The sequence below is a fragment of the Chlorocebus sabaeus genome, chromosome X (assembly GCF_047675955.1).
Source record: "Chlorocebus sabaeus isolate Y175 chromosome X, mChlSab1.0.hap1, whole genome shotgun sequence".
In the NCBI taxonomy this organism is placed as follows: Eukaryota; Metazoa; Chordata; class Mammalia; order Primates; family Cercopithecidae; genus Chlorocebus; species Chlorocebus sabaeus.
Genome location: NC_132933.1, coordinates 39,372,273 through 39,386,036, shown reverse-complemented (window position 1 = coordinate 39,386,036; position 13,764 = coordinate 39,372,273). Strand labels below are relative to the sequence as shown.

Sequence of the window (13,764 nt, the reverse complement as noted above, 5' to 3'; positions counted from 1 at the left end):
CTTCCCCTCTTTAATAAAAGATTAGTGACTCTACTAAGAAAGGATTAATGGTAGAATTTTAATTCACATCTTCAGAGTTTGTGAAGTGTTAACTGTAATTAGCTAATTGGTTTTATAATTAATTTAACTGCTCTATTCTTTCTAATATAGTTTTCACTAACATGATGTTTACTGTGTTATTCTCAAATTATTTCTTATATTATTTAAATTTGTTTTTTAAAATGCATGTACAATAAGACATTCTTTTTGGTATGCAGTTCTATAAACTTTGACAAATGCTTAGAGCCATGTAATCCTCACCACAACATGGGTGAATTACTTTTATTTTTAAGTCCTGGTTTTATACAACTGTAGAAGGGTGTGTGTGTGTGTGTGTGTGTGTGTGTGTGTGTGTGTAAGATAAAGGCTAGAGATAGAGATGTAATTTTTCCCCAAATCTTTATGGATTAAAGACTTAAACATAACAAATAAAACATTGAAAGTATTCTATGAAAATATGAAACAATATTTGATCACCATTTAGTGATGAAGGCTTTGTTAATCATGAAACAAATCACAGGAATTTTTATGAAAACACTAATATCAGATTTGATTACATAGTTTATAAAAATTCACATTTGGTAAAAGATACTGTAAACAAAGCTAAATAAATAAGAAGCAAGAAAATATTTTGCAATATAGAGGAAGCACAAAAGATTTTGGTCTAGTAGGAGAAGTATAGTATAGTGGAATTATAGTGTAGAACATTGGTCTTGAATTAAGTCAGAAAAGATAGGTACGTATCCTAACTTTGCCACATAAGCCATATATGACCTTAGTGCAGTTATGCATCCTCTTTCTCCTTATCGCCACATTTGTAAAATTAGCAAAATAATAGTATTTACCTCACAGGATTTTTGGAGGTTCATAATTTACATTAAAGACTTGTTACAATGATTTGCCCATAGTAAATCCTTAATTAATATTAGCTATAGTATTACTTTCAATGTTGATAAATGATTCTGCAAATCAATAAAAAAAAAAAAAGCAGGCTGCGGCAGGGGTAGGTCGGGGATGGGTCGGGAGCCAGGGTAGGGGGACGGGGTGGCTCACGCCTGTAATCCCAGCACTTTGGAAGGCCAGGGTGGGCGGATTACCTGAGGTCAGGAGTTGGAGACCAGCCTGGCCAACAGGTTGAAACCCCGTCTCTACTAAAAACACAAAAGTTAGCCAGGCATGGTGGCATGCGTCTGTAATCGCAGCTACTCAGGAGGTGAAGGCAAGAGAATCACTTGAACTTGGGAGGTGGAGGTTACAGTCAGCCAAGATCATGTCACTGCACTCCATCCTGGGCAACAGACCAAGACTGTACTTCAAAAAAAAACAAAAGACAAAAATACCAACAAGAAGGTTTTAAAGAAAAAAAGCAGTAAATTTCATGAACATAAAATCTTCAGAAAATAAAACACATATGGCTAATAAGTATGCAAAAGATGCTAAACTATGTAATTAACCATACACAATTATTTAAATGAAATATTAACTTCAACCAAATTGAAAAATATTAAAATTTGATGATGTAATTATATAGATATTTTTATACACTGTTAGCCAAGGTCCTCCAAGAATCAGAGACCAAGATACGATTATTCATATAAGAAATTTATTGAGAGAAATACCTGTGATAGAAAATGGGGAAGGAGCTGAAGGAATCTGGGAGAACTGCCAAACCACAATGCAGGACTGGCTCTGAATGAAAGAGAAGGGTAAAGAAGGAAGAATTAAATAAAGGTTGGGAGAGAAAGCATTCTACACTGCACTGTGGTTTAAGAGACTTCTGAAAGGTCGCTGGAGAGTCCTTGAGCCAAAATCCCCCATCAGAGCAGCCCTGCATGTCTTAGGAATGGACCTGTCTTAAAATCTCTGCTGTGCTCAATTGTTTACTGACTAGAAGCAACCCTTAGGAAGAGAGGTCTCTGCACAGCACAAGTGCAGTGATGGATTTCTAAGTGCTACGATTGGGCTGCAGGTCAGTTACACTCTGTTCCATCAGAGATGTAAGAAGCACATTTTCATGGCACTATGCATGGTGTATTAGTCCATTCTCACACTGCTATGAAAAGATATCTGAAACTGGGTAATTCATAAAGAAAAGAGGCTCCACATTGCTGGGGAGGCCTCAGGAAACTTACAATTAAACTTACAATTATGGTGGAAGGCAAAGGAGGCAGCAGGATGAAGTGAGTGCAAGCAGAGGAAATGCTATATGCTTATAAAACCAACAGAACTCATGAGACTCTCTCATTATCATGAGAACAGCATGTGGGAAACAGCCCCCATGATCCCATTACCTCCACCTGCCCCCACCCTTGACATGGGTGGGTTATGGAGATTACAACTGAAGATGAGATTTTGAGTGGGGACACAGGCAAACCATATCAAATGGTAACATATATTTATTTATATATTTGTAGGTCATTTTAGCAATAGTTTTTACATTTGGAATGGTCGTTTCCTTTCACAAGGCAGTTCTACCTTTAAGAATTTATCCTTCAGAAATATACAACCATATATATACATGATGACTTACATGGATTCTCATTCAACTAATGACTTGCTGCTGAAACATGGAAATCTGATTTTTAACAAGATAAAATAAGTAAAAATATAAATAAATTAATAAATTAAAATAAAATAAATTTTAAAAATAAATACACAGCTATGTAAAAATCTATGCAAAGTAATGATTATTGCATCATCATGTGTCATTGCTGAAAATTAGAATCAATTTAAAGGTTAATCAATAGGGGACTGGAAAAAAATAACATATACCATTGAATATGATATTGTCAGGATACATGTACACTGAAAGGAATACATAAGATAGTATTGAGCAATAATGGATTACAAATAGGATGTCTCCTGTGAACTTTCACGCCTATGAAAAAGAAAGGAAACCAAGGGGAATAAAAGTGTTCATCTTTCTGAATATAAGCTGAAATTTTAGCTCAATGTTTTGTCTCATAAAGAAAATGAAACATGAAGTTTTTCTCATAGTAGAGAACCTTTCTTAATTACTTTCTTTTTATTATTATTATAATACTTTAAGTTCTGGGGTACATGTGCAGAACATGCAGGTTTGTTACATAGGTACACACGTGCCATGGTGGTTTGCTGCACCCATCAACCCATCATCTACATTAGGTATTTCTCCTAATGCTATTTTTCCCCTCGCCCCCCACCCCCTGACAGGCCCCAGCGTGTGATGTTCCACTCCCTGTGTCCATGTGTTCTCATTGTTCAACTCCCACTCATGAGTGAGAACATGCAGTGTTTGGTTTTCTGTTTTGTGTTAGTTTGCTGAGAATGATGGTTTCCAGCTTCATCCATGTCCCTACTTGAACAACCCATGTCATGTTCAAGGATATGAACTCATCCTTTTTTATGGCTGCATAGTATTCCATGGTGTATATGTGCCACATTTTCTTTAATTAATTTTGAACAACTACTTGGAAAAAATACATAAATCTGAAATGACCTTAATCAATGTTAGTTTTGTATGTTAATAGAAATTATCAGCCAGAATTTATAAGAAAAAAAGGAAGACAAAAAAAATGAACACTAATTTTTAAATTATCATCTGTGAAGAGAGGAGATGACCTCACAATTACAGATTTTGGATACCAAGTATAAACAAGCCTTTTCAAGACTACTTTAGAAAGAAATATATGATAAGCGGTTTTATTCGGGATTTTATCATGAATAACAGATATATACTTGTAACTCGGGATAAAATTTTGAGTGATAGCATCATATGCAGATTCAAAAAGTGCTTTCTTTAAAATATCCTAGATACGCCGGGCGCGGTGGCTCTACGCCTGTAATCCCAGCACTTTGGGAGGCCGAGACGGGCGGATCACGAGGTCAGGAGATCGAGACCATCCTGGCTAACACGGTGAAACCCTGTCTCTACTAAAAATACAAACAAAAAAAAAACTAGCCAGGCGTAGTGGCGGGCGCCTGTAGTCTCAGCTACTTGGGAGGTTGAGGCAGGAGAATGGCAAGAACCCGGGAGGCCGAGCTTGCAGTGAGCTGAGATCGCGCCACCACACTCCAGCCTGGGCAACTGAGCAAGACTCCGTCTCAAAAAAAAAAAAAAAAAAAAAATCCTAGATAGAAGTGATTATGTTGTGTTCTAGAAAACTGTCAGATCTCTCCAGAAACAAATCTTCAGTGATGATAACAACGGATGTTAAATTCAATGTAAAATTGTTTTATAAAACATGCAAACGATATAACATTATATTATACCTAAATCTGCATTGTGTGTTTATTGTGCAAACCAATGAATTGGGTGCTATAAAGGATAATAGAGAGAAGTGTGAAAGGCAACTTACCCCAAAGGGCATACTGTATTGTTGGATCATCAGAAACATTCATGAATTTTGTAAATATATATTTGTAATTAGTTTAATCAATATTTGCAAAATAAATAGGGAGACATCATCTTATTTAATTGCCATTTACACGATTTTCTATACTCAGGTCAGCCATATACTCTTGAAAAACATTCTCCTTAAGAAAGTAGAAACATTTCTTACATTCAAAATTATCTTATAATTGAATATATATGGAAAATGCCCCAGCCCTTCAAGAATCTGCTTCATTTCTCATATGGACAGAAGAATAAGGTTGAAAGACTTTTTTTGCTGCTGTTATTGTTTATACCTGTTTTCTATTGCTACCAAAACATATCACAAAGCCAGTGACTTAAAATAGCACAATGTATTACACATCTCTGTAGGTCATAAACACAACTCATTGGGCTAAAATCAAGGCATCATCAGGGCTGCATTCCTTTCTGAAGGCTATAGGGAAGAATCCATTTTCTTGCCTTCTCTGGCTTCTAGAAGCCATCTACATTCCTTGGTTCATGGCCCCCCTCCTCCACCTTCAAAGCCAGCAACATCAAACTTACTTCTCATACTACCATCTTTGATTCTCTGCAGCTGGAAAAGGTTCTCTGCTTTAAAAGACTCATGAAATTAGATAGGATTTACCTGGATAATCCAGAATAATCTTCCCATTACAAGCTTCTTAACCTGAATCACAGATGCAAAATCCCTTTTGCCATGCAAAGTAATGTATTAACAGGTTCGGAGGAGTAGGACACATACATCTTTCAGGGGCCATTATTCTGCTTTCCACGCTTTTACTTAAAAATGAAACTTAAATCAGTTATCAATTCATGTTATTTTCAGATTCATGTCAATAGAAAAACATATATCAACAAATCTGCATTGTGTGCTTATCGTGCAAACCAATGGATTGGGTGCTACAAAGTATAATAGAGAGAAGTGTAAGAGAGATCTTACCCTAAAGAGCATTCTATATTTTTGCATCATCAGAAACATTCATGAAAAGCCAATTAACAATAAACACCTATGTGCTGAGTGTCAAATTCATGTGTTAAACAATATTTATTGAGCATCCACTATGCTTTTCTAAGCTCTGATAATACAATGAAAGAAAACAACACAATGCCTCTACCTTCATTAAGTTTATTTTCATGTAGGGAAAAGAGGTAATAAGAAAAGAAACTATGAAAAGAAAATAAAATTTGGGGACCCCAAACTCACTATGCCAAAGGGAAAAGTTAAGCTTGGGAGATGACTCACGCAAAAACTGCCTTTCTTTTGTTCGTAAACAGATAGCTGCAACAATAGAAGGCCACATATCTCCCAGATGGCCTCCTTTACAAATTGCTCACAAGGAAATTCCCGTGGGCCCCAAAATCTTTACCCTAAAGCAGAGTTATATTGAATATCAACCTGACAGTACAAATTAACAACTTGTCTTCACAGGTGTGACACAAAAACAAGACTGGCAATCATCCCTCCATGCACCCTAAGAAAAATGCACATTTGACTTCCTCTTCCTTATGTTTACTTTATCTTATGTAAAATGCAGATTTACTAAGAGTGAGATAAATGCATAATGGACTACTCCTCTTTTCCCTCCTGCCCACTCTCCCCTTTCAATAATGAAGTTCTCAAACCCCCTTTGGAGAAAGCACTGGGCTACAGATTTTACTTAGGCACGTCCAGAACGTTGGCAAAATAAACCACCAAGTTGAGATGTCTCAGACCTTTTTTGGTTTACAAATTTAATAGCTATACTGTAATATCAAGCAGGAATAAATGCTATGGAGGAAAATAAAGTAGGTTAAGGGGATAGAAGAGATGGAATAGCTATTCCAAAAAGGTTAGTAGTCCTCTTTGAAAGCTGAATGAATGAATGAATGAATGTTACAGAGAAATACTGTGTGACTTCACAGTACAACAGTGATCTCTCTTGACTAGAGTAATCCCAAATACTTCATATTAAAAAATAGAACATACATCTTTGGAGGATAAGTAGGGTTTTAATAAGTAGAGCAATATTTCTCATTGTGCTATATGTATCATCATCATCAGAAGCCACTGCTAAGTTGTGGATTCTCAGGTGCCACCAATAGACCTACTAAATCGGAACCTCTGTGGATGGAGCTTAGGGATGTAACCAGGTGATTCTTACCTAAACTGAATTATGAAAAAACATCAAGACAGAGTCTTAAACCACTAAAACTTAAAAGAAAACTGCACTGTCCCTTCCTGATGGCAACATGTAGCCCATGCCATGCTTGGGAGGATTAGTGAGTAGACTAAACTGTTGAAACAGATGGTCAAAACTGGAAGGATGTTTTCTACCAGGCTGAGAAGTTTAAACTCTTTAAAGACCGGTGAACCATCAAGCATTAATGATCAGGTAATTAACATAAAAAGCAAAAGCAATATTTTAGGTCTATTAGCAATATTTAGGACTATTAGTCGTGAGGTGTACAGGATGGACTGTAAGTGAAGGTATCAATAAGGAGGAAAAGTATGATAAATCTATGGCAGTGGTACACACTTGAGGCATTATGCATCAGAGCCAGGTTAACTTCAGTAATAATCAAAGGGGAAGAACAGATATGGAGGACATGATGAGGTAAGTAAAAATGAGACATTGTAATTGTTTTGATTGGGAGAATGAGGGAAGAGTCAGAAATGACTCAGACTTTGAACCCAGATAACTGGCTAAATGGGTTTGCTGATTATTATGGAACACCATTACCCAGCTTGATGGGACAATACTCATAAATGACTATATAATAGTGTAGGAGAAAAAAGCTATTACCTTCTTCCTGCAATTTTTCTAAATTTGCCAGTAATCAAATAAATGTGATTAGAGCCGTCTCTTGTACTTCTACCCAAGTTAACACATGAAATAACTTCCAGCATTTGGGAATCAATGTGCAAGAAAAAAACACCTTAATATTGAAGAAAACTGGAACTAGCCCTTTACAGCAACTGTTAGTAATTTATTATCTGAGGAGGAAGTAGAATGTAATTATAGTTTTATGATTGTCAGTATCACTAGCATTTTGGAGAAAACCTGTTCTACTTCATGTTTGTTTCTTCAGTTATAGCACATACACTTAAACACAATCACACACTAAGAAATAATTACTATTGTTTAGCAGATGATAGCAATTATGTCTTTCAATTATTTTTAATTAAAAAATTACGTCTTTCAATCACCTAGTAATCCATGTAAACCTCATTAAAATAAAACTTTTTAAAGGTTGAAGTACACATTTTTCTAAACCAAGATATAGTAGGATACTCAAAGAAACAGGTAACTAGTGATTACAGTATTCCATGCATTTTAAATGGAATCATCTAGGAATGTGAAGAATATGTTCTTTAACATTCTTTGTGTGTGTGTTGGCGGGGGGGGGGGGCTTTCTACACTTATACACATGCCCATAGAGATATATGCATATATATATCTGAAAAAAATGAGCAGAGATTTAATACACGTATAATTTGAGTTCCATATATATATATATATATATATAATGTTCACCACATTAATGCCTTTGGAATTATCTGTATCAAAACACATTTGGCAATATGTTGTTACTACTCTAGAAAACTACCGTATCTATTTTCACATCTCGTTTTTTCCACAAATATAGTTTACTTTCTCCGCTTTATTTTGAAGAAAAATCATAGGATTCTCTCTCTTCCCATAATTTTCTACTTGGAGAGAAATAGCTAACAACTAGAAGAAGCAAAACTACATCCCACATTTTCTTCTGAGGTCAAACCCACTGAGCAACTGAAGTTGGTATTATTGAGTTTTCACGGGATTACTTGTCTTCTCATGTGAAACATGAATACACATAAGAGAGAAGAGATTCAGCTTCCTGTAGTGACCAAGTGTCTCCTTTCAGAGCAATCCTTGTACAAATAATACTACCAATTCTGAACATTTTTTTTTTTTAATTGGATTATGATTAAAAGCAAGCAGGAGCTAGAGTGGATTTGACAGTTGTGAGGAAGTTAAGGTATGAGGTGAGATTTCTTTTTCTTTTAATAGCTTTTAGCCTTACCAGGCCCCAATCTGTGCCAGCCTTGTGGAAATGCCCTGATAGAAATGCTGTGGTCTAACTGGCTTGAAAAATGAGAGAAACCGGGCGCGGTGGCTCACGCCTGTAATCCCAACACTTTGGGAGGCCGAGGCGGGCGGATCACAAGGTCAGGAGATCGAGACCACGGTGAAACCCCGTCTCTACTAAAAATAAAAAAATTAGCCGGGCGCGGTGGCGGGCGCCTGTAGTCCCAGCTACTCGGGAGACTGAGGCAGGAGAATGGCGGGAACCCAGGAGGCAGAGCTTGCAGTGAGCCGAGATCGCGCCACTGCACTCCAGCCTGGGGGACAGAGCGAGACTCCATCTCAAAAAAAAAAAAAAAGAAAAAGAAAAATGAGAGAAAGGAGTTCTGGGCAATCACAGCTACTGACAGTGAGGGAAAAAATTCACAGGAAAAAGGAAGCCAGGAAGGGAAATGCTCATATATTATGAATAGTCTCTGCCTAAATATCTGGCTGACCCTTGAACTATACAAGGGTGAGGTAGACTACAAGGAGCTAAGCCAAAATAAAAGAACTAAATTGAGGTCTTAGCTGCCTACGCACCACGGGAGAAACATTGTTCACGTTACGAGTTCAGTGAAGTTAAAAGAGTGTTTTTTTTTTAATGAACATTCTTTAGGAAAACATAAAAATAAAAACCAGAATTTTCACAAGATTTACAACTTCAAGGTACAATTCAAAATACTCAGAACATGAAGAATCAGAGAAAAGATTATCAATTTCAAAAAAAAGGAAAATTAATGGAAACCAACCTCAAGATTTTGTAACTATGTAATAACTATAAAACCCTAAGATTTTATAACACAGCTTTTATAACTATGAACAGGGATATAAAGAAAATATGCTTGTTACGAATGAAAGGAAATCTTAGCAGAAATATAGAAACTATAAAACGAACAAAGAGGAACTTCTATTTTTAAAAGTATCTTAAATAAAATAAATTGTTTAATAAGCTTAACAGCAAAATGGAAACATTAAACGGAAAAAAAGGCAAGGAATTTGAAGATAGATAAATAGAAATTATCCTACTTGAAGGCCGGGCGCGGTGGCTCAAGCCTGTAATCCCAGCACTTTGGGAGGCCGAGACGGGCGGATCGACGGGCGGATCACGAGGTCAGGAGATCGAGACCATCCTGGCTAACACAGTGAAACCCCGTCTCTACTAAAAATACAAAAAACTAGCCGGGCAACATGGCGGGCGCCTGTAGTCCCAGCTACTCGGGAGGCTGAGGCAGGAAAATGGCGGGAACCCGGGAGGCGGAGCTTGCAGTGAGCCAAGATCGCGCCACCGTACTCCAGCCTGGGCGACAGAGCAAGACTACGTCTCAAAAAAAAAAAAAAAAAAAAGAAAAAAAAAAAAAAAGAAAAGAAATTATCTTACTTGAAAAACAGGGGAAAAAAGATGATTGAAAAAAAAAAATGAGCTGAGATTTAATACACGTATAATTTGAGTTCCATAAAAAGAGAAGAGAAAATGGAAGGAAAAAAAAGACATTATAAAAGCTTTGTGTATGCAAAGGAGTAACTTTCATTTTCGATGCTTATTTAAATCTCTTTAAATTTAACTGTTCTTGCAAAGATTTGACTGGGAAATCTGGTTTTTAAATGGTCATGTAAAGATAGAATTTTTTATTTTAACCTTCTGAAAATCACCCACAAATAAAAGGAGAATGAGGAAATAAAAAAAGCAAATTCTTTTTGGATGAAATCAATGAATATCTGAAATCCTAAATCACATTTGACAAAGAAGGGCTTCATATACATTTAAGGATAAACAGTGGCACAGGAAGACAGCAAGAGCGGATGCACATAACCATGGAACTTTTTTTTTTAGACGGAGTTGCGCTCTGTTGCCCAGGCTGGTATGCAGTGGCATGATATTGGCTCACTGTAACCTCCTCCTCCCAGGTTCAAGTGATTCTCCTGCCTCACCCTCATGAGTAGCTGGGACTACAGGAGCTGGCCGCTACACCCAGATAATTTTTGGGTGTTTTTGGTACAGACAGGGTTTCACCATTTTTGCCAGGCTGGTCTCGAACTCCTGACCTCAAGTGATCTGCCCGCCTTGGCCTCCCAAAGTGCTGGGATTACAGACCGCACACAGCCTCATGACTGTGGAACTCTGATGAAGCCCACAGATCATAGTTCTCCCAAATATGTATCACATTCTCAAGGGCAAAACTAATACTTCTTTGTTATGCGAAAACTATCCTGTTATTTGAATACGTACTTTGAAATTACGTTATAGGTACATTTTAAATTACTTACCTTGGGGGTGCATTTTGAGAAAACGTTGAGGAAAATAATATATTAGTGATTCTTCGGAGCTCACTTCTAATTCAAAGGGATTTAGTTCATTTTTTTTCAGTCCAATAAAAATGAAAATAGTCTAGGGACTGTGGTGCACACCTGTAATCCCAGCACTTTGGGAGGCCGAGGTGGGTGGATCATTTGAGGCCAGGAGTTCAAGACCAGCCTGACTAACATGGCAAAACTCCACCTCTACTTAAAAAATAATAATAATACAAATATTAGCTGGTCATGGTGGTGCACACCTGTAGTCCAAGCTATTCTGGAGGCTGAGGCAGGAGAATTTCTTGAACCCGGGAGGCGGAGGTTGCAGTGAGATGAGATCGCCCCGCTGCATTCCAGCCTGGGCAACAGAGCAAGACTCCCTCTCCAGAAAAAATAAAGAAGAAGAAGAAATAAAAGAAATTTTAAAATTCTAAACTTGTTGATGTAGATCTACACTACCTCCAGATGGTCACCAAGGAGATCAATTATCTCCGCTTTGGCAGTTTAAAATGTCATCTTATTAGAATACAATACACAAAAGTTCCCTTACCAGATTATCAATTAACTGACTTGGGAAAATAGTAAGTGTTCTCTATTTCCTCTATAAAGCATTCTAACTGATGCCCAGTGCAGGCTAAATACTCACTGCTAGTTGGCTGTACTCATTACCTTCACATGCTTCTCCTTCCACCATATGAATTTGATGCTTACCAAGAGTCTGTTGAGTTTATTCCAAAACTTATTTATGCTAGTTGTACATGTTAATGTGTTAAGTAATTTAAGGCAATATTGCGTAAAGTGATAAGATATGAATGCAAAATCAGAGTTGTTCTTTCTATAAAAACTAACTTGAATGCTTTGAAAAATATTATCAAAAGTACATCTTTAAACATTGCTTTTGAATTTGGTGTAGATGAGAATTGCAAATACAAGGAAAATTTATTAATATTTTAAAAATATCTAAACTCAGATTGCTTGCCAATTTTCTTTAAGTCCCCTATTCACTTTAAAGAAACTCAAACTGTAAAAAATAAATTATTTGATTTATATATTATATTTTTTGAATAGTTCATGTAAGAACAATAATGTGAAACTCAAATGATTGATTTATATACTCAAAGGAAAAGCCCTATGTTAAAAAAAAAAAAAGCCAAATATACACTTCGTATTTTAAACATTTATAGCACAGTCCATCATTTTTATATTTCCTCAATTTTGCTTACTTAAAAGAAAAACAGAAACCAAGAAACTACTACCATGACATAGGAGAAAAAAAGAAAGATTTTTTTTTTTTTTTTTTTTTGAGATGGAGTCTTGCTCTGTCGCCCAGGCTGGAGTGCAGTGGCCGGATCTCAGCTCACTGCAAGCTCCGCCTCCCGGGTTCGCGCCATTCTCCTGCCTCAGCCTCCAGAGCAGCAGGGACTACAGGCGCCCGCCATGTCGCCCGGCTATTTTTTTGTATTTTTTAGTAGAGACGGGGTTTCACTGTGTTAGCCAGGATGGTCTCGATCTCCTGACCTCGTGATCCGCCCGTCTCGGCCTCCCAAAGTGCTGAGATTACAGGCTTGAGCCACCGTGTCCGGCCAAAAAAAGAAAGATTTATCAATGCCCTTTGATGTGTTATTAGCCATAAAGCTATTGTTACCAGAGAGAATTCTGGAGAAGAACTATTGTATTATCACTATCTCCCATTCAATACTATTTTAATAACATAAAATATGTGCTTTTCGAAATGGAGAGGTCATGTGAATAAATACAGTTTTCAATTATCATTGTCCAACTCCACTTTTCTCCTATTAGCATTTTATTATTATAATTTAATTTGGCATGATGATAATAGTAAAAAACTTGTGTAGAAAGCTTTATAATCATCATAATAATAGCTAGCATTTGTAGTCTTTACTATATGCCAGGCACCTTGCTAAGTACTTTATAGGAATAAGCACCTTTAATTTTCCCAACTCTCAAGCTAACTTTCAATTTAAAGCTATTGAAATGAAATGAAACAAACTGTCATTGAATAGCCTATAAGGCCTACTTTTGTACCAATATATACAATAATGAGCCATCTCAGTACCTATTTCCCAAGTGAGTAATCCAGTATAATATAAATATCCTGCTGTTTGGAGAAGAAAACAATGCAAAGTAATGAACGTTCTTAGGCTTAAAAAAGTAAGCACATTCCAAAGAGTAGTATCTTCTTTAACCAAATGCATGGAATAATCAAATTTAAGACCAAAGATAAAATTAAGGAAATGTATTTCATCAAAGGATAATTATAGTTCTATTACCAATCCATTAATTCATATTTATTCATATATTATTCCTAGTTATTATATAATTTAAGACTATGTGGTAAAATTTACAATCTTACAAGATCTAGTTCCCAAAAGTTATAGAACATTCCATTCATTGTATTGGGCTAATTTCTACTGAAATCAGGCATTTCCCCTACACATGTAAAAGTACTTTCTCAAATTTTCTTGAACATTTAATCTGAACAAGCCCTTTATATACATACTTATTTAATCTTTTAAAAAAAAAAAAAACTGTGAAAGGACAGGTACACTATTCTTTGGAAGAATTTAGGACACTTGCTTGGGAACACACAATTAATAAGTATGGGAGTCTAACATAATAGGACATTGAAAAGGACTTCCCTTGTTGTCTTGGGATTGTCCACTAGAACTCACAGCTAAAAAAAGATTTAAAAAAGACTAAGGCACTACATATCTTATTCAAAAATGAGCTACCAACAAGCTACCCAGACTTGCATCCAGGTATCACACTGCAAGGTTTTCTAATTGGTGTCCCAAGTCACCCACACCATAATCAACCAGTGCCCTACTACTTCACTCCAGTATATAAGGAGAGCACCAGGGAAGGTAGAGTGCTCATCAAAGTGATTCCTCTGCCTCCTTGTAATAGTTAGGAAGAGGTGTTTTTTTTTTTTTCCTCTTGAAACCAAAT

General features: G+C 36.4%; 1 non-coding gene across 1 annotated transcript; it reads left to right on the top strand.

Moving 5' to 3' along the window:
• The first annotated feature begins 2,553 nt into the window (after window positions 1-2,553).
• On the top strand, window positions 2,554-2,623 carry LOC119621002 (small nucleolar RNA SNORD30). Its single transcript, XR_005237540.1, has one exon. It is a non-coding gene; the product is annotated as a small nucleolar RNA SNORD30 (small nucleolar RNA).
• The last annotated feature ends 11,141 nt before the right edge of the window (window positions 2,624-13,764 follow it).